The 20,199-nt window shown below is 36.8% G+C and overlaps 1 protein-coding gene across 2 annotated transcripts in view; it reads right to left on the bottom strand.

The window, feature by feature from the left end:
* The window catches only part of SYT1 (synaptotagmin 1), a 252,325-nt gene that overhangs the window by 210,759 nt on the left and 21,367 nt on the right, over positions 1-20,199 (bottom strand). For both annotated transcript variants that reach the window (XM_039704184.1, XM_039704186.1), the window contains exon 2: positions 2,512-2,573. The gene's annotated coding sequence lies outside the window, so the exon portion shown is untranslated. The remainder of the gene's footprint in view (positions 1-2,511; positions 2,574-20,199) is intronic.

The raw sequence follows: 20,199 nt of genomic DNA, 5'->3' as shown, positions 1-20,199 counted from the left end.
ACTTCATGTATGAAGTCCTCAGGGGTGTTGTTAGAAGGCCCAAAGGTACCATACATGAAGTTCCCTCTATGGGAGAATGTACAGCCTGATCAAGCTGGTAACATTCCTTCTCACTGATGATGGATGAGAGGTAAGAGTAATTTTATTTCTGTTTTATTATTCTAATTTTCCATGTATATTCCAAAGAGAGTGTTAAATAAATTTCACATCACAAATGTTAAATAACCACTGCAGAGTTTCATTTTTGTAATTATATATTCATTATATGTTAGATAATTTGTAGTTTATAATCATAATACCATGATTGATAAAATTAACCATGGATAATACGAAAAGGTCCTGTCAACCTATTCTGCCAGCAGAAGAGAGAGAATTTGTATGTGAAAGAGTACCAATAATAGTTGACTAATTTTTTCTCACTATACACAAATAAATCTGCATTATTTTGAAAGAGCTGCCTGTGAGTTCTGGCTACTTGACACGGAAACACAATTGGGGAAAAGATCTTCCAAAGTTTGCAGTAATGAAATTTATTTTCTACAAGTAGGTCTGTAACAATTTGTAGATTTTTTTATATATACAGATCAATTGAATTATACAAATTGCTTGGAATTGCTAGCACTTATTCATGCAACTACCAGTTACCTGCCGCCAAAACTTCAGATCCAGAGGCATAAAGCATAATTGATTAGGTGAAAGGTATCCCAAGCATTAAATAGCAACTTCCAAAGTTGCACTGTGTCTTTCCACATGTCAAATAAAATTGCAAGACCTGACCCATATTACACTACATTGTAACCCTTTGTGAATTCCTTAGACATAGGCATATGGCATTATTCTGTGCATTATGACCCAAAAGCAGCAATAAGGCTCTTGGTCTGCAGAGAACCTATTTGATACTAGAAATAGCAAGCTCAAAATTTGCCCAAGATCAGAAACATTCTGCAATGCAGCTCTGCCAAGAGTAAGAGGAGATGGCCCTATGTGGGAGATGTGAGCAGAAAATGTGAAGCTCGAGCAGACTGACTATGCAGCAAAAAATGGAAAGATAAAGGGTAAAAAGAGGTGTGATAGCATGTAGGGAATATAAACCACAGGAACCACAGGGGAAAGAAGAGAAAATGAAAGGAAAATATGATTAAAAGAAGAAGAAATAAAAAAAATCAAATGAATAGATAAATAGGAGTTTTGAGAAGTTTTCTAGAATTCTCTGGTATATATGTATCATTTGCTATATATCTAGAAGATACCCACTGGTAACACAGTTTAGTACAGTGTACAAATAAACATATAGGTTCACAAACAAGCATTGTGCTGTTCTTAGATTTGTGAAATGTCACACATTTCCTTTCATGTTAAAGCCCATCATCAAACTGGTCAGCCCAGGGATAAAATAGGTATTTTTTTGCTATTGAGATTTACACACATTTTTTTCCAATAAAGAATATTATTCTTATTATTTCTCAAGAAATATTCAATATTTATTTATATTCAAAACTAGTCTGTTCCATACACCAGTTTGGTTAAATGAATAGGGATTTAATACACAGCATTAAAATTCCCTAACTTGTACCGCCAAATGTATATTCTAAAAGCAGAATGATGCTAAAGGACACATATTCTCTGCACATTACTTACCGTCCACAATTATCTACCACAAAAAAGGCAGGTTCTATTGGCACCTAGCACAGAGGAACTGTTAACAGAAATGTTTTACCATAAGTCCACCTGCTCTGGTTCTCATAACACCCAGTAATGTGGTACACCCGCATAATCAGCCACAGCGCCCGGGGCACGCTACTTTGGACTGGCAGTGAAAGCACTGTCTGTGCTCTACTTTGTCATGACTGGTACTTCACCAGCAGCCCAAGACATTTTTTCTAGGGACAATGTCAATAATAGCACCCACAACACAAACATGGCTCATTTTCTTGTCTCAGTAAGTGATCTTAATTTCTTGGTGTTTGAAAATGCTGCAGTTGTCAAAGGTCAGTGCAGCCACGCACTGCGATTCGTTAGACTGTGCAGTGAACAGCACAGCTATGACCAGGGCTGTTCAGAACAATTAGACACTGGTTACGTGATTAACACAAACCCATAAAAGCTTTTTGCTCCTACACCAACCCAGCAGGATCTAACTACAGTGGTGAATCCCTTTTCTGCAAAATTTCATGTGTGAGCAAATGTTGGCATAATAGTGTTTTTAGCTTGCTACTGTCAATTTCTATTGCAATGTAACTTTACTGAGAAAAAAACCATAATATTTTCAGTATGGGCAGCAATGAAGGCACTTTGTGTGGATTACCTGGGCCTCTTACCTGAGATGATTACAGAATTTATAAAAGTCTACCCCTGTGAAATGAAACTAAGGCCTTGGATACAAGGCAGAGATGTTCACTGCACTAATATCTTGCACTTGTTGGAAGAACTGAAAATATGAAAGAATAAAAAAAAAAATTAAAAGGAAGTGTAAGCCATGTTTAGCTTTGGAGTATGTAGTTGGCTACTTACTGTTCACAATAGAGAATGTCTGCTTAACTCTCTTCTCTTTGTATATTCAGGACTCCACGCTTCTGTAAGAAAAACAAATACATGTGTTTATCATCCATTTAAAATTAACTCTCTACTTTCATTTGTGATACAGAAGTTTGACATTTTCTGACTTAGTTTTGGCTTACTCCAATATTTAAAACCCTGGGCTTTTGTGAAAGCACCCAGCAGAGAAAATCCACATCATCCCTTTTCCTTAAAAACCAGTTTTTCAGTCTTAGATACTACAATAGCAGCAGAGATGAAAAATCTACAGGTTCAGGGAACAAATCTCTCTTGAAACCTCAGACTAAATGCTGGGCATCCTAATTTTATCTGGGCACCTGCAGGCCTCCCCAGTTCCAGGAAGGTGACAGGCTTTCACATTTCTGAGGCTGTCAATCCTCTTGTCAAAATCAAATTCTCATGGTATATTAGATCTTGGCTGAATTACCCCATTAGACTGAGGAGCCAAGGAAGAAAGAACATATGCCTGCAATGACAGCCACAGCCTCCCTCACCACTTTTGGAGGAGAGTGGAACATGCTGCAGAGGGGTGTTTGATGCCTCACTCCTGCTGTTTCATACAGGAAATTTGTACAGTAAGAACTGAACACAGCACACCAGCTGCTTTAGCCTTTCTTGGCCAGGTTACAAACATCACAGCAGAGGTGAGTTTTAAGGCAGGATTTGAAGGAACACAGCATACTGCCTTTGCAGATTTTACTATTAACAATTTTCATTAACAAAGGCTTCTTGAGAGAAGGGAGAAAATTGGAACTGCTGGGCAATAAGGGTTACAAGAAGGGCAACATTGCTGTGAAAGGCCAAGCACAATCAAGCTGTGAAGGCATTAATTGTGAAGATGATCAATTTGGATGCAGTTAAAAAAATGATCCAAATACATAGTTACCAAGATAGACAAATGCATTTTTAATTTTACATCAACTAAAAAATGAAAATATTGTTATCTGAAACTGTCACACAACAGCACACCAACACCGGCCTTTAAAAAAGGCAAATCATGATTCCATCCACCATCTCACTCTAATCAGCAACCCATCTTTCATGACTCTAATCATACAGGACTCAAACTATAACTAATTATAAAATCGAATTTCCCCTTCTATTTTAGCAAGAAATTAATATTTCTTTCTGTATCATTCCGTCAATATTTATGTCACACCAGAAATCACTCATTTGCATATGAGTCTATGGAAGAAACCTGTTAAGCAACAATTAAGAACTGTTTGTAGCTGAGGGCTATATAATACATTAGTCAGAAGCATCTAGTATTTTGATGTTATTAAGTTTTAAACTTTTTCGAACCATAGGGATCAGCTCTTATATCTAACAGCCCATTTTGTTATGTCCTAGACATCAATGAGGAGCTGAACACTTAAAATGATGCAAGGTTAGCTGGACAATTATTTGAAATCTTATTCTAAAGGGTTTAGAATAATTCAGATGCTGGTGTAAAACACAGATAATTTCATTCCCACAATTTTTAACTCACATCAAATATCATGTCAATAGCCTTAGCAGGCCTTACCTCGCTTGGTGCTCTGTATTAGCTGTATAAAATGTTCTGGTAGAAACCATGACAGACCTAATCTGAACTACTGTACTAAAATATCTCTGAACGGGTTCAACCAAAACTTTGCCTCTTGCTGTCAAGTCAAGTCCTTCCAAATGGAGGGATTTGAAATTCAGAAACACTCAGAAAGAGGGTTCAATAAAAGGACCTCTAATCTCCACCTTCTCCTGGGGTTCAGAGCCAGGGTTTTGGTTCAGGGCCCTGTGTATATTGCATTTGTATTGCATTTGAGCAGAGGTAGCTGCAAGTGCCTTAGAGAAATTAACACCCAGAGTCACACCTGCTCTGTGGTGCACTGTCTCAATCTTTCCCTGTTTCTCTAAGCTGTCTGCGTCAAGCTGTGTCATATTATTACTGAGCCTTTCAGGAGGTTCACTGCTTCCTTCAGCAGCAACGACAAAATGGAAAGGAAAGACAAATGTTTAGTATACTATTAATTGTAAATAACTGAATTAAAATACAGGTTATGCAGTAGAGAAGCAAATTTAAGTGAAATTATGAGCAAGTGCGGTGCTGCACTAAGCACAAACAGAGACAGCCCGCCTGCTCCTTTGAAGCTCACAGTCTGAGTTTCCAAAAGATACGAAAAACGTAATGGACATCTGGAATAAGCAAAAACCAATCAATAAAATTCAACACTGGTCCAGGAAACTAAATACCATCACTCTTTGCAAAGATTTGCAGAGCTAAAATATAAGGAGATAAATAAACTGGAAATATTTGCATTTCTAGAGGAGGATGAACACATTATAAAATAAATTCAGCTGTGTTTCTATCACTTACTATTAAACACAGGCAATTTTTTTATTAGATGTGTTGGAAAATTAATTCATTCACCCTTGGTTATGGACTCCTGTGGGTCTTCAATGCAGGAGATCCCCTGCAGTGACAACTATATTTTCAGAGCTACAAATAGCATCTGTCATAGTGCTAGTATCTTCCAAGGCTCCGTTTTCATTTCAATATTTGCAAGAGAAGACGTTTCCTAATGAAACCATTGGAAATATCAACAGAAACACATTTTGATATGCATGACTACATTTTGCAATATCCCTTTGAAGTGTAATCTATATTTAACAAATGTTATCTACAGAAGATACTTTAAGGCATTTAATTTTAGGGTACATAGTCATTTAAATGATCTGCAACTTTGAATTGGTTAGCATATAGATAGCAAAAGTAAGAACAACAAAGCCTTTTTTCATTAATTCTAAACTCTCTGATCCCAGTCACCTTTATGGTAACCAATTATGGAAACAGTCACATTAAACTTGGGCAGGACTGGCGCTCCAAAATAAAACCAGTTCAGTCAAAAACACTGTATTTAAGATTATACATGCATAGATGCTCATGAAATGAAACCCTACTCCACTGCAAGGAAGGAAGTCTGCAATTTTGCTCAGGAAGCCTTTGTTTAACTCATACAGAAACCAAGTGGATTTACATTTATTACAGGTGACAAAGAACATTTTTAGCATCACAGAATCATGGCAAAAATAAGCCCCTTTTATTAGATGCTTCACTTTTCATTGTGAACTGTGATACAAAAGATGAAAGGGAAGTTGCATGGTAATTAAAAGATTTCTCAAGGTATCTTAGGCCATCTGCAGTTTCTTTATTCCATTACTATTTTTAAAACCAGGAGCAACTATGTGATCTTTTACAAACTCCATGAAGAAACAATTTTTATCTGTTTAGGATTATGGGCTAAACAATCGTTAGTAGAGCATATGGCTGTTATTTGAGTATTACTCTTCCCTCTCTTCTTTCAAACACTGAGGAATAATTTTGCAAACTGAATCTCTGTACTCTGGAGTAATAAAGAGCTGCTAATATGTCATCATTATGGCTCAGTGACAGTTCCAGAGCACAACTGGACAACATGTTTGTCATGAAGGAATAAATGCTCTAGAAATCAGTTTCAGGAGGGTTTTGGTTTTGACAGAGCTGAAACTTAGCCCAGGTTTATTTACTTTATTGACTGTCGTTCAGACCTGAGGAGATCCACTTATGTGGCATATCCGGGAGGTTTGGAATAAACTATCTTGAAATTTTGTGTGGCAAAATGAAAAAATATAAACTAAACATCAAACAAAAAGCAGCCGTTGTTTAGCCTGCTGAATTTAGCAGCACATCCTCAAAACACAAACCCAATAGTCTTAGAAGTGAAAATGGATATTTCAAATTTTATTCTCTGCTTTAAAATTATTTATGAGAGAAAATCAGATTAATTGAAAGTGGAGGAGGTCCATTATGAATAGACTGACATCCTGTAAAACATAGAACTGATGTCTGGAAAAATGAGGCTAGTATTCGATTATGAAGTTTAAATTGGCTAATAACCAGTACAGAGTCTGGATAATTTCCAGTTGCATAATGTGCAACAAATTAAATGTATTTTGAAAAAAATGCAGTTGTGGGCATTTATTAATCGTTTCACATATTGAAACAGAAATTGTCATACTTTATGAACTTTACAGTCCTTAATCATATGTATATTCCACTATTTTATGGGCTTAATTTGCTCAGCATCAACTTTCACTGTGAGTAACATTGATTTTGTCAAAACCTCAAATAAGTCACAGAACAGATCTGAGGATTACTTCAGAAGGGATTTAAAGCACACACTGTGAATCTCTATACAACCACCACTTAAAACACTATCCGTTCAGGCCCAGATGGATTGCTATGGCAACAGAATCCCAAATACCAGGTTTGTAACTAACAAAAATGTAAATTATTGATGAACCCAAGAGTTGTCTCTCTTGGACACCCTCCTATTCAAATACCAAGCCGTATGGCTAGAATACAGAGAAATGGTTGATATGCAATTTCCCCAGCCCACTGAGCACTAATCCCAAAGGATTTCATTAAATCTTTTGGCTTAAATTTTTATTCTTGGAACAGCAGTCAGCAAGCAGGGATTACATTAAAACAGGCACTATTGAGGTCATTACTGACTAAATTCAGGCCTGTAATATAACAAAACAGGAACTAATTTTAAATATACCTCCACACACACCCCTCCTCCCCCCAAAAATAGCACTGCTCTAAGTTACTATATATTAGGTGACAGCACTTTTTCCACTCACATCACCACCCTTCCTCCCTGCCTACAGGCAATGATGGAGAACAGTACTAAAGAGTAAAAAACAGAAAGACATATTATTTGATAAAGAGGTGCACATGTCATGGTAGAGGTGACTGTGCATAAACAACTGAGCTGCAGAACAATGAATGTAAGGAGGCTCTGCAGCCTTTGATATTCTGCAAATCAACACCAAGAATAAAAACTTCTCCAGCAAATGAGCAAATCAGAAGAGAGGAAGTACTTGGCATTTTTATTGCAAATTTCATGAACAGTCTGATAAGGGACCAAATACTGGTAGGAAAGCCAAGCACTATTGGAAAGCCTCTCAGACTTTATACAGAATGTGATTAATACAGTGAGGGTCAGACAAAAATCAGTTCTCATATTTTGGACTGTCCAGCTTGTTTTTAAAGAAACTGTGGCTCTAAAAAACCCAAACAATTCTCAGGCGTGTGCCTGCTGTTAGGTGTCACAGTACATAGACAAGAAATGGCAAACTTCTGACTCTAAGAGTTTCTTACCAGACCCAATGTCCACCCAAAACTAGAAGGAAAAACCAGAACAGGGGTAAATTTGTGGAGATGGGTAAATATGGAGGGATGCTTTTGCTGATAGAAAGGAAACAATTATTGAAAAAGAAAATGAAAGAGATAAAACCATGGCACAGAGTCATTTCCTAAGACGAGGGAGAAATTTAGAGCAACAGAATGAAAAGAAGATAGTGGTTGTACCACACACTTCCTGGTGGGGCAGGAGAAATTCTCCCATCCTCATTCATACAGATGAGCATTTACTTAACACAGTACATAAAGACAGAGGACCTACATAGGAAAGCTGTCGTTTGAACAGCCATTTAAGTTTACACATATTAACTAAATTGCAAGCCTTTATTCAGCTCTACAGATTTCTCCATTTAGCACAGGATTCAGCTCATTGCAGAACTTCTCTGGAAGTCCCTTTTACAATACTAGCAATGAAGCTACTTTTTCAGCCTCTGTTCACTTGTTTCGAGCTACCTGCCACCCAAAATTGAAAGACCCTCCCCTGTAACTTCCTCAGAATTTCAGTTCTCAGCAGAACCAGGTGTTTCAACTTCTGACTAGCTTTTTTTTTTGTTATTTCCATACACCTTCATCAGACATGCTGTGTTTCTGCTACACACAACTCACACACAGGCAAGAGCAGCCCCTAACCCTCAGTAAGTGCCAGCTGCTCCTCAAACACCCCTGAATCGCTCTCCCAGTCACGTGATGCTTCTCACATTTTCTCCTACCACTGCTGCCTGGAATATGCCTTGTTATCCTCTTTGGTTCTCAGTCCTGGTGGATTCAGATCTCTTACTGCCCACCAAAAGCCTTTCCCAGCTTATGCTTTATCCTTACACTTGGCTTGATGTTAGAAGAGCCATCCACTCTGATACTTCCATCAACCACACCTAGGTCAGCATTGTAAGTTCATGATCAATAAATAATCATATGAATCAGTAGGCACTAAAAGAGTTTCTTTTCAAGAAAGAAAACCTGTTAATGGTGATGACAGGGTCAGCGACAATACAGACATAAATGGGTGTCTGAATCATCTCGAGATGTTTTAAGAATCTTATGTGGACAAAAGTGTATCAGAATTTGGGGCAACAATAGCATTTCCTCCCTCCAGTAGCTATCCAGGACAATATATATCTCTTCTTCTACCAACACTCATTTCACTGTGAAGATATTGTAGTCCTGCTTTAGAAATTGGATGGGACAAGTGCCAGCAATACGGATGAATAGCAAATGTGGCACAGACTTCCAGGAAATCTTTGCATATAACAGACCGTTAAAGTAGTTAAGCTGGACATGTTCACACTTATGTAGGGACACTTCAACCACTACACTGTATCTGCCATGTGGAGCTGCTCTGAAAGGAATATTTCTGTGGAGCTGCTCTGGAATGGAACTTCCCGGCATGCAGCTTGCCATTCCTGCTCTGTGATTGCTGGGTACGTCTCAGCCACTTTCTTAGACAAACTTCATATGAAACTTCTTTTTTTCCAATTGCAAATATGAACATGTGAGAATACTAACATTTATTAACAATAAAAAGCTATAAAAACTTCATCAGAGTGAAGCTTAATTTTCCTAAGTGTAAGTTTTCAAGACTTCAGCTGAAACAACCAGCACTTGTAACATGGCATTCCATCAAATTTAATTCCAAATATTTTCAGGGTTTTCTTGACAATAAGATATAAAGCTACAATTATTTTTCTGAGACATTTTAGAAAAAAAGAAACACAGTTCTCCATATATTGCTTTATAACACTATTTAGACTAGGCATCTTGGATTACATGAAATTATAAGAAAAGAGTTCCTAGCAAAATTGGTTTCAGATGTCATATTTAGGTTGCTTGTTACAGCTGTAGACTAAGATTTATTTAGAAGCACAATGGAGATTTTTAATCAGTCTCCTAAATCCTTCCTAGAAAGATAACGTATCTTTACATTAATAGATACACACTCAGGTGCATTCCAGTGTTTGGAGATTCAAAACTAATTGCTTTTATCACAGGACGAAAGAACCTGCTGCAATATCCACTGCAGGGAGTGATTATACGTTACATAACACAGCTGATCTTTTTGTTCTGGTGTGAGATGCTTTATTTATTTATTTATCTGCCAATTCTCCTTTATGAAAATGTACTAATATGGGTAAGCAATTCACCCCTAAAATCTGACAGTGAGTGTCAACACCTCAGCAAATTAAGCTACATAATCTATGGGTGAGTTGTTCCAATACCCTTTCTAAATTACTCTAGAGAGACCTACTGCTGCAACAACTTCAGTATTTCTTGGCCCTTCAAAGGTAACTTTTTAGATGAAGAGAAAATTCTAAGCAGACTTATTTTGTAGTTCATCTGGATATGTACACAAAATGTATAGAGATGATAATTCACCACTGCTATAATGTCAGCCCACATTTTCTATACCATACAGCAAATTTTATTCATGCCACTGTTTTCTTCTAATGGAAATTATTAGAAAAAATGTGAAAGTCTACCAAGTCTAAATACAGACAAAATCAGGTTACTTCCTACCCCCCTCCTGTACTAATCCAAGAAGTAATGGACTACATGCTGCTCAGATTTCTGGTAAGCAGCAAAACAAATCCCATAAATACAGCCACATCACTTTCCAAAGCTGGTACCCTTGATTTCTCACATTAATTTTAATGTTGCTTGTTCTGCATCCATCATGCAACAAGCCCTTTTGCTCCACACAGCAACTGCTCTCTGCTCCGTTTCACCTTTTTATAACTATCTGGGTGCTTCATATCCCAAGACTACTATTATTAAACTTCATGTGCAATTTCACTACTCTCACGATCACAGTTGGCTTTTCTCCTTTTCATTGAGCTACATTTTGAACTACTAAAGTATGAAAACAGTAAGAGAAGGAAAACACACCAACTTGAATGAAGATTTTTTTACTTTTCTGTTTACAAGAAACATGGTATTTTGTACCTTTCTGTGATCAACATGACCAAAGAATGAAACACTCAAAATTAATAATGAAAGTGGACAGCACTGATCCCTTGCACTGGCACTAGACTTCATTAATAATAGGATCATTAAATAAAGTAAGCATACATGAAGATTTTAAATGTTTATTTTCAGTTACAACACATAATACTTCATCATCAAAAAATGTTTCTAATCCCTCTACTATGTTTAGCATTAAAATAACTTCATTGTAACACCATAAGAGCAAGAAAACATTTATACCAACATTGGTGGAAATACTTTACAACCTTATGGATAGATGATTAGGACAAAATTATGAGCAATTAGTTAAAAATAAAAAGTTTTCAGCTTCCAAATTTTTTATGTAAAAAAAATAACTGTGGTATTTGTCTTTGAAATATTTATTACAAGAATGGATTACCATTATGAGACTGTTTTATAAATATCACAAAGCCTGTTTGAAAAAAGAAACTCATCTTATATCATGTTCTCTGTCTTCCTCAGCATGCAAGAATATTAGACCTCCTTATAGTCAGTAAAGAAAACCCCAAACCTGAACAATCATTAAAAATTGTGTCTATCCTATTTAGTGCTGTCCAGAACATGACTTTCTCAGTGACTGTCATTGTGGCATATAGGGCTGTCTCCTGGAAGGAGCTGTACATAGCACCACTAAGAGATGCCCTGACCAGTATTACTGGTCCTCAAACACAAGTAATAGGCTGACCAGTCAGTAGAGCTTTCTGGTTCTTCAGCATTTTAACTTCTGCCTAGACACAGAGGCCAACAAATAAACTAAACCCAATGAAACAATAGCAGATAAATGTATTGCATGTGTATAAAATAGGTGAATGCCAAGAGCAACACAAACTGGAGTTTCTTGTCAGGTTACAACTTGCTGAAAAAACGTGTAACCTAAGTGACAAGAGTGAACACTGAGTGACATGTAACAACAGCCTGTGGAAAGTATGAGATGGGCATGCAAGCAGTCGCAGCTACAAGTGCTACCTTGATTCTCGAAGCTGCAAAGTCAACTCAGCAGCAACTGCACATTTCAGTAGGAATGTCTCATATCCCTGAGATAAATGGTTGCCAGCCTGGCTGCCTGTGCAAGCGAGGGAATTTGGTCACTGGAGCTCTTAACTGAGCGCAGGTGTCCCAGTGCAGTGTATCTAAGCCATGCTACTTTCCATAGTTAGTGGCACAGAGTAACATCCCACCTGGCCACCTTGGCTTCCTTCCCTGGTCAGCTAACAGGGTTGGGCTGGTACCTACAGTAAAGTTCATCTCCACATTTATAGAAGCACAGTGAAAGTTTTAACTAGCCTATAGCTGCTGGTATTTGGGTCTAAATTCATTATTACAGAACATCCTCTAGAGATACAGTTTCCATATCTTAAAGCTTTTCTTTACATATTATGTGCACATGCCTGATTTTGCAATACTAAAGATGAACTGAAGTATCATGTCTTTTTTCATCTTGAAACTACAAGCAGAAACCTAGAGACTGGGGAATTAAGGCAGACCTTTTAATCACAAGTGTCACTCTGGGCTGCAACAGAAGCGCTTAACTGCCAATCCTTGCAGATTACATGCAAAGATATTATTTAAAAAAAACGAGGATAAAAGACAAGTGGTGGTTTTGCAAGTTTTCATAACAGTAAAAGGAAGCATCAAGTCCACATTCAGCAAATCTGATCGCCTAATCAAAAAGCAGCACATCAGACAGTGCAGTGTTGATGTGCAGATGGCTAGGAACATTAAAAGAGGTAGTTATCATTATTGTTCCTTACGTATTTGAGTAAAGAAAAGACATCATGATATTGTATTTGCCTATAAAATCAACTTCCTCAGCTAGACATTGCCAGAAGGAATCAAATGGAAATGTCTGTTTAGTGAAAATCAAATAATTACCTTGTAATTACCATCTCGTGTCACATTTAATGTTAGCATCTCTAAATCAAGGAAAATTCAAAAAAAGGGCTATTTGAAATCCTTTAAAAAAACATATGGGCAAATATTTTAATTGGGCTACTTTTGCTAATGAAGCTAAGTATTCCACATAGCAATATTTCTCCCTTTTTGTAGAGCCAAATGTTAACATCAACCACCCTTTAATTTAATCTTCCTACCCATCTTGACAAAACCTGCTCAATTTTTGATTATTAGATTCTCTGAAATACAGCTTATTTGGGCCAAACTTCAGCCACTTCATAAAAACTACTGATTTGCACTCAAACAGCACACTGGAGCAGTCTGAAGGAAACAACCATTTGTTCTGTCTCAACTGATGTATAGTGTAATTTTCTGAGATTCTTTCATTGCAATTTGCAAACACATTAGCTAAGTCTATGAAACAAAAGCACTCTGTACTACCCATGGCACAGAAGAAGCAGAAGCAGAAAGTTAGAAAACATAACAAATGTCTGAATCATCTTGAGGCAGGGACATACTCTACCTCAACACAAAACATCATTATCCAAAATGTGCCTCATCTATTTTTCTGACAAAGGAAGCCAGGCCACTGAACACCTAATACTGAATACAGTCTTAAAAGAGGCTGTATAGGAGTTCTAAGGAGGGGCCTAGAGAAGACAAACTTACCTTGGACTAATTCAGGGAAGCAACACCGCAGTTAGGTTATGAGACTTCCAGTCCCTTTGTCCAGTTCCTGCAGTTCCACCCTCAATTCTATAGCCACACTAGCCTCTCATCCCAAAAGGGGAAAGCTAGTTAACACTGACAAGCTGAAGATCTCTGCTGAATAATCCAAACGCAGAATCTAGCAGGTGCCACAATATTGCTTGCAATATTGTTACTTTTCAAACAAAGCAGATGTAAGGAAATGCATTGTGGGCAGGAAGGGGAATGTAAGTGCAGCTTTGATAAACAGCCAGATAAGAACATAACTGTATTCACGAATAGGAAGGGACAGCACAATAGACACTGTTACACAGAATGACTGTTACAGCATCTCACAGCACAGATTTTAAAATAATCAAGAAAACACCACATGATGTATCTAAAACTTCATTTCAGCATCTGGCAAAAAGGAACTATCTGTTAAAGATCATCTCGTTCAAGGAAACCCTTAATATGAGTTTCTGTAAAAAAGGAACTTGAAATTGCCTGTCAACAAATCAGCAGATGCCCTTTCTGAAGCTGACAGGTGCTTTTTGGCACTATTGTAATGACCATAAGTACTTCATTGCACCGGGTAGAATCAATTGTTTTAATCAATTTCCACTATCACATATGAAGTATTCAGACAATTTTCTAATCTATGCTGTGCACTGACATAAAATATGCAAATTCAGCATACTCAGGCAAAGCTGACTATCAATATATTTTCCTTTTGACAAACATCAGCATTTTGCCTTTAAAGTTTCAGTCCTGTCTCAAGAACCAAAGCAAGGGATCTTAAGCAAAACCGATTCTCTTAAAATACAGTAACACAATCCACAGCAGTGTCAGTCTTCAGCAAAGTTCTATGATACATTGAGATTTCAGGATGCAATGTGAAATGCTGCTTTATGAACAGAACAACCCGACAGCTTAAAACAGGAACATTATGGATTCATTCAGGTACATCAATAAATGCAACGTCTCTGTCAAGTATTTTCTTTCTGAAAGCTCTCTATTCATATACCAGAAAATTCAGGAGATTAGAAAACAGGAAGAATAGGAGAAAGGAGAAAATAACAAAGAAATCAAGTATCTCCTCCTTTGGCCCTGGTTTCATTTGTTCATTCCTGATACACTTTCTCTTCTTCTTCTCCACCTTCTCCTCAAACTAAAATGGGCATCTAACAGAGCTGATAGTTGCCATTCTTTGCACCTAAATAGTTCCTTTGAGCATACATAAGAAACTGTCTTGAAGTACTTTTATTCTGAATCTTGCCACACTCATAAGAATAAGTGAAAAAAGAAGCTGAGAGATTAAATTACCCTAACTGCAAAGCAATTCTTGCTTGACAAAAAAATCCAGATCTGCTTGTTTTGCAATTTGTCCAGTGCTCTCTCAAAAATATGAGTTTGCAATGAGATATAACAACAGAAACAGACCCATGTGATTTTTGGTGTTTCAGCTGCCATCTTCCATGCCCATTAGAGATGATACCCTTATCTTAGCTTGTTGAAAAATACATCTGATTTCATTTTTAGCTTTACAAATATGAATCATAAATCATCGTAAGAGATCACTGAGCATGTTATGAAAAGCAAAGAGGAGTCTTAAGACGTAGATTTTGGAGAAATGTGGCAGGCAGACAACTGACACTGTTAAAAAAAAACAAACCAGCTGAAGAGAGTGGGAAGTATCTGAAAGGTTGAAGACTCGCCAGTATTTGGTACATGACCAGCACTGTAAACAAGCATAACAAGACAGAAGAGGGAATGAAAGCAGTGGCTGGATACCAAAAACCCCTTATTTTGCTCTAAAATATTTTAAGGGAAATAGTAAAGTCCACCTATTCCTGGACCAGGAAAAACACAATAAAGTAGGTAGCTGAAATCATCTTACATTAGTTGAGCTGAGGACTACTTTAACTAAGTATTTATTTTCTTCTTGCCACCTTACCCTCCAGTGAACACCATGGTGTTATTGTGGAGGTGAATGGAATTAGTGGAGCTAATACAGGGTTAGAAGTCAAGAACTCTAGAGATGTAATCCTGGATTAGTCTCTGACTTGCTCTGGTACCATGTTTATGTCACTGTTGAGTTTCTCTACTAATAAAGCAGATACAATAACATAGAACTCATGAAGGACCTTGCAGGATTAAAGTGTGCAGTATTTTGCAGGAAAGCTGCCAAATTTAAGTTTCCTGCACCACTTAAATGGATCAGGCTACAGGGACTGGGCCTTATGTCTACAAAAATATTAACTGCAGTAGAAAAGAATCAAGACAATCCTGAGTGTTTTTAAAAAATTTACCTTTGCATTACTCAACCATTTGCCATGGGGACTGAATCTTTGCACTTCTGGGACTTTGCTGGATTTCCAGATTTATACTGCAGGACAGATGAAGTTTTCCTTTGGCCCTAACACCTTAAGATTGTTCTTCTAAGGCATGACATTATAAATAGGAAAAAAAAGTACCACTTTAAATATCCTTCACTATTTTGTTTTAAAAAGCCTTTAAAGCTACAAGAGCCTCTTACTATTCATCTGTAAATGGCTCATCACATTTGACTCTCTGTGCAAGGTAGTATTACAAAGAAACATGTCTCATAATACATTTAATGTGGTTCAGTTGCCATTGCTAATAACACTACATTTATCCTACTAAATCCCAAAGTATTATCTTTTCACCAGCATAGGAATTACTCAGCCACAACTGAAATATGCTCTTAGATGGAGCAGTTTAAACAAAGATGAAGGACCACAGGACTGCAAGACTATTGACAGTATTTTCTGGATTGTTTAAATATAATAAAGTAAATTCAGCAACAATTCTAAATTCTTCACTGTTCCATATTTCCCTTTCACAATGAATTTCTTTTTGCTGTGTTTTTTTTTCTCTTGTTGCACCCATTGTGTTACATCATTCCAAATATCAAGATAAGGAATTTCTTGTAGCCCTAAATGAAATCACAGTACCTTATGTATAAGCACTTATCTGTGTTTGTAGGCATGTATGCCTTTGTCAAGCTCTATCCACTCACACATATATTCCTTCTTTATTTACCCAGCTTCCCCAAAAATCAAGGTCCAACTCTATTGCATATAGATGTTCTCTATTTATTTGAGAATTTCTGGTTACAAACTATAGTACACCGAACAATAACTAACTGGATTAAGTTAATACCCACGCTTATGTCAGACATTAATTATATTCTCTATATGATTAAAAGGCTGAAACAGAAATATTTACTTTGGATAACAAGGTGCAGTTATACCAGCATGAGCATAAAACTGAACATGTGAATAAACAACACACTATAAATGTAATTGTTTTAGTTCCTGAATATATACAAATGTATAGCATTTAAAATATGATGTAATGAGGCCTTACATAAAAACAATATATATTATCAAAGGATCACCCATATCTAAGATAATGGGCTACAGAGTCTGAATTACACAAGGGAAATGTGAGATGAGCCCAATTTAGATGCCTCCCTGGTAGCAGTAAAGAGATTTATAACACTCTGTGCAAAAGCAGGGAGGCCTTTGACACCCAGGATGTTCAAAAACCTTCAGTCAGATCAGTGTACCGTTCTGAAATAACAAACACTATAGAATTTATGGCACAAGAATAACACAGGAAGATGACGCATTCCAGCCTGGATACAGCACATATAGACTGAGTTAGAGATATTCTGTAACAGGGTACTATGCTTTTATGCCCAGATGCCTTCTGAAGTCTTAAAAAAGTAACTAAAATAGCTATTGAAAGATACTGTAATTGATAGTGATAATTACCTTGGTAGGAGGCAAAAGGCTATGCTGCAGCAGTACACAAACATCTCTTTTGCAAGCCTGCTAAATGTATTGATTTGGCATATTCTGTACCATAGGCTTCTTTATTAAATACAGCACTTTACTTACACTAGTCTTCCAAACACCAATAAGAGAACTTGGTCTGAGTCTTCTGATTTTATGCAGTACAGATAATATCGCCCTGTTCTTTGGGAGAACTCATTTCATAGGAGCCAGAAGCCAAATAAATTATCAACTGTCAGTTATTGACTAGTCATCAAAAGTATATTTGGAGGCAATACTATGCAGAGAAACATGAGTTAGATCTACTCAACCACACAGCAGAGTTTTCTGCATGAAGGCAGCTGCAAGCCCTGCCCTGGAGATGGCAGTGCCACTAAACCCACCTTAGATGTTGGGATTTCCCCTTGAAGCAGGGTGGCAAAGGCCATGTACCACCTGAAGTTAAAGAGGCAAGACAAAACAAAGTCAGGTTTGGCTGGGCCAAGAACCTTGAAGGAAGGTTTTCAACCTCTGTGGGCTCCAGGGTTAATATTGAGCCAGACAGATTGCTGGCTTTAGCCGGTCCTCAATACTGAGTGAAGACTGACCTGGCCTGAAATTTTTGGTAGAGCATGGAATAAACTTCTGAGAGCTACAGTAGTAGAAATACTACAAAAAGCAGAGGATCTTATGTGGTGGCTTGTTTTTGGTTGTGGGTTTTTTGGGTTTTTTTTTGGGACCATCTAATTCATCTTCCTGCTTAGGTCAGCCTACCTTCTTTAAAGCAAAGCCATTCTGTGGCTTTGCTGATTCTTTGTAGTTCTACAATTTCCTTCATAACCAAGCCTAAGAAGACATCAATACTACTTTGAAATGACAAAGAATGAAATGGGAAAGACCCAGGACTTCCAATACTTACCGAGGAACTGTATCACAACAAAGAAATTAATTTCCTCAGTACATGGAAGATAACACCCTAGGCACCAACTTCAGTCTTCAGCAAACATAGATAACCCTGGAAAAACCTCTTGAATATTCTGCCAAGCAACAAGTTGCAGAACACCTGAATTTTTTCACACAAGGAGTCAAAAGGTACCCAAATCTCTAAGCCACTGGAAGGCTGTAGGAGAGCTCAAGAACATCCAAATGTCATTACGCTTTGCAACAACAAAATAATTTGTTAGTTGAAAATACCCAGAGCCGAGTAGGGTGAGGCAGGACTTTTTAACTTTTTCCACTATAAGTGGGATAGAAGGGAAAACAGAGCTGTATCAGCTTTGCCCTTCTACAGTAATCATGTAGATTTTGTGAGTTTTTATACTGCTTTATGTGGAAAACAGAGCAACCAAGTTGCTTCACCATTTTCTACCATGGGTCAGTAAAGCCATTCTGTGCAGTTTTCATATGCCATAACTGCATTCCAAAGCTTCCTTCATGCCTCACACTGGCTCTCTTTGTTCCTTTCCCTACATAATACTCCTCCTTATTTATAAGGAGCTAATAGATTAAATGTTTGGTTTATTAGCTTTATGTTTGACAAGTTAACTCCAATCACTACTGAGCTCTAACCATTTGTTTCCTCCCAGACCAACAAATATCTATTCATTTCATATTTATCCTGTTTAACATGATCAGAAGGATTTTCCTGGGAGATGCTGAATTTCCTAAATAATAGAGATAGCTTGTGAAGAGTTAAAAACACTCAGCAAGATCTTTAAGCACACAGACAACTACTTTTAGTAGTCAGGAAACCTTTGAGACTACTTCTGTATTTAAACATATGTTTGTGTAACTGAATCAATGAACAGTACTCCCAGTCAAGCTAGAAGAGAAACATAATGGTAAAATTTGGTGGAAAAGGCCCAGATGGTTTCTGAAGATAAATCAACCATAAAAATACAGGAATTCAATTAAGCTTTGTTGTTCTACTTGGGGATGCTTACAGTTTTGTGTTTTGTGGCTGCATTTTAATTTAACTCTGTTAGTGGACGAAGCATGCCCTGAGACACACAATTTATCTCAATTATTATTTTCTTACACTATCTGACATAGATATAACACAAGAAAAACACATTCATTGTGGCATGATGTTGCATCATAATCTCGAAATTAATCCCACCCTCAGTATGGTAGTAAAAGGTAAACAAAAAAATGCTAAAATCCCTACAATTCTAGCATGCAAGAGAGGCTGGATCACCTCCTGTATCTTCCATAGAGACCTGAACAACCTGTTGTTTACTTGGTCAGTATTGGTTGTGATACCTCTTATGCTAACCACATAGTTTCATTCTTAACTTTTGGCTATACTCCTTGATATCTTAAATTGAACAAAATGTCACATCCATTTGTTTGTAATGATTATACAGACAAAGATGTGCTTTTAGATTATTTTAGAGATTTTCTCTCACTTCAAAAAGTTAAAATTGTAAGAAGACACTCATCTCCACTAGCATTTAACTCCAAAACTAAAAATGACCGTATGTTGCGAAAATTTCCATTTTAAAATGTCCTGGAGCAATTAATCTTGCTATTTCAAAGAAAAAAAAAATCTTTTGAAATAAAAAATAAATTGGGCTTTTCTTGTAAAGTCTGTATCTTTTACTTTCTCAAGTTAAGCATAATTAAATTCAGGTGTATTTTTAAAAATAAAATAAAATTACAGAGAATATTCCAATATACTCAATTGCCCTTATTGCTACTTTACCTCTAATTATCCCTATCCATGAGATATTACATTATTTGAGAACTATTGATCGTTTTTTGTCATTCGCACCAGTACCAAAAAAGTATCTGATGTATTAATAGGAAAGAACACAAGTTATAAAAGGCAAATAAAAGGCAAATACTGGTATAACACATTTGAATCATCTTATCTATGCTAAATATTCTTATACAAGATGTATCTTATACCTTCTTACACTTAAATTTAAATCATCAAGAAAATGAGAGCACCTGTCAATCCTTTTTTTATGTATAGACAAACTCTAGCAGTCAAATTTAAAGAACCTGTAAAACTTCGTTGTCATTAAATACCTTTTATCTCTCAAATGCTACCAC

The sequence above is a fragment of the Passer montanus genome, unplaced genomic scaffold (assembly GCF_014805655.1).
Source record: "Passer montanus isolate IOZ18808 unplaced genomic scaffold, ASM1480565v1 scaffold17, whole genome shotgun sequence".
In the NCBI taxonomy this organism is placed as follows: domain Eukaryota; kingdom Metazoa; phylum Chordata; class Aves; order Passeriformes; family Passeridae; genus Passer; species Passer montanus.
Note: the sequence above shows the minus strand (reverse complement) of the source record. Positions and strands in the feature narration are given on the sequence as shown.